Consider the following 2226-nt stretch of genomic DNA (forward strand, 5'->3'; position numbering starts at 1 on the left):
AGTGGACTTCCTATGTAGCAGCTGTGTCTCAAGCAATACTTGGTGGTTGACAATTAAAATCGGAGACTCCTTAACACTACTACAGTCTACTAATGTTCAACTTCAACATGGAAATAGCTTGTAGATTTCCAAAATCTGCGGTGACTGTAGAGCTCTCAGTGCTCAGATGCTGATGGATCATTATCCAATTCCCAACATTCAAGAATTTACTTCACAACTTTCTAGATGTCCCATCACCAAAATTGATCTGGTTGAAGCATTTCACCAAATGCCAGCCCACTCTTCAGACTTCCCGAAAACAGCCATTGTCACTCCAATTGCCTTGTAAGAATATGTCCGGATGCCCTTTGGACTGAAGAATGCTGAACAAACATTCTAGCCTTTTATTGAAGTTTTACGAGGACTACCATTTGTCTTTTCTTATATTGATGGTCTACACATCGCCAGTAAGGATGTTACTGAACATCAGGATCATCTAAATGATTACAGTATCCAAATTAACGTAGACAAGAGTGTGTATGAGGTTTTGTCTGTTGATTTTCTTGACCACAGTTTCTGCAGCAGGTATCACTCCACTTCCTACCAAATGTGAGGCCTTTCAACAATGTCCTAAGCCAACTACACAGCGCCACCTCAAGGAATTCCTAGGGGTGATCAACCACTACGACAGATTCATTCCAAAGGGTTCTCTACTTCTCTAACTTCTGTATTTCATAATCAGATCATACAAGAGAGGTTGCTCTTGTCTGAACTCTTGAAGTTGATATTGCCTATGATGCTGCTAAGCAAGCCCTTGGTGCAGTAACTAAACTAAGCTTTCCCAGTCAAGATGCCTCAACATCCTTCGCTACTGATGCTTCCAATACTAGCACTGCAGCTGTTCTGCAACAATATGTGAAAGGTGGATGGAAACCTTTAGCCCTTTTCTCGAAGAAACCAAATAATGCTGAACGGACCTACAGCACATTTGATCAAGAACTTTTAGCTATTTATAAGGTAATCAAATGGTTTCGGCATTTAGTAGAAGGCAAAAAGTTCAACATCTTCACCGATCACAAGCCACTTTCTACTTTCTTCAACACCAACAAGTCTACCTAGACTCCTCGACTCCTTGACTACATTTCAGTTCACTACAGACATCCGGTACATCAAAGATAATACTCCAGCTGATGCCCTGCCTCACAATGTCTCTGCTGTCATTTCTCCCTTCATTGATTATGCAGCTATTTTCGCAGACCAAGCCAATGATGCTGAGTTGCAGCAACTCAACTGCATTTCAGTTGAAAAAATTAAAATTCCTGGAACAGATGTAGACCTGTATTCTGATGTTTCTACTGACACCCATTCGTCCATATCTACCTCAGAAATATCGACTTGCCATCTTCAAGCAACTCTATGACATCTCCCATCTTGGTGTGCATGCATCACAGCATCTTCTGACCTCAAGATTCATCTGGTCTGGTATCAACAAAGATGTAAGAAACTGGACACATTCTTGCATTAAGTGTCAAACTTCCAAGCCAACTTGCCATGCAGTTTCTCTTCTATGCCCTTCAAACCGGTTACCTCCAGATTCGACCATTTTCATGTTGATCTTGTTGGTCCCCTGCCCTACTCCAATGGATACAGGTACATCCTCACCTGCGTCGACAGATTTACTAGATGACCGGAGGCAATTCCTCTTGCTGACATACTGTAGCACGAGCTCTTATTGCTGGTTGGGTATCAAGATTTCGAGTACCAATCAATTTAACATCAGACAGGGAAAGTCAGTTTGAGTCGCAACTTTGGAGCAAACTTATGACTGCTTGGAATTCGACGTTTTCGCACTTCCACTTACCATCCTCAGGCAAACGGTGTTGTCAAACGCTATCGTCATCAGCTGAAATCATTACTCATCAGCATGAAGACTGGACTACTTCCCTCCCTTTTGTACTTTTAGGTAGCTGGAGCTCTCTCAAATCAGACCTTGGCTCCACTTCTGTAGAGCTTGTATATGGAAAATCAGTCCGGCTACCTGATGAATTATTCAACAGTTCCACTAGCTCTATTACCACCCCTACTCAGGATTATGCAGCCAAGCAAGCTTCGACCTCTGCAGCCACGACAGCGGTCTTCAAGCAAGTCTTTCGTAAGCCAGGATCTGCATGACTGTACACATGTCTTCGTCTGAGTAAATTCCATTCGACGTCCACTACAGCCACCATATGAAGGTATATATGAAGT

The sequence above is a fragment of the Penaeus monodon genome, chromosome 37, assembly GCF_015228065.2.
Source record: "Penaeus monodon isolate SGIC_2016 chromosome 37, NSTDA_Pmon_1, whole genome shotgun sequence".
NCBI classification, from domain to species: domain Eukaryota; kingdom Metazoa; phylum Arthropoda; class Malacostraca; order Decapoda; family Penaeidae; genus Penaeus; species Penaeus monodon.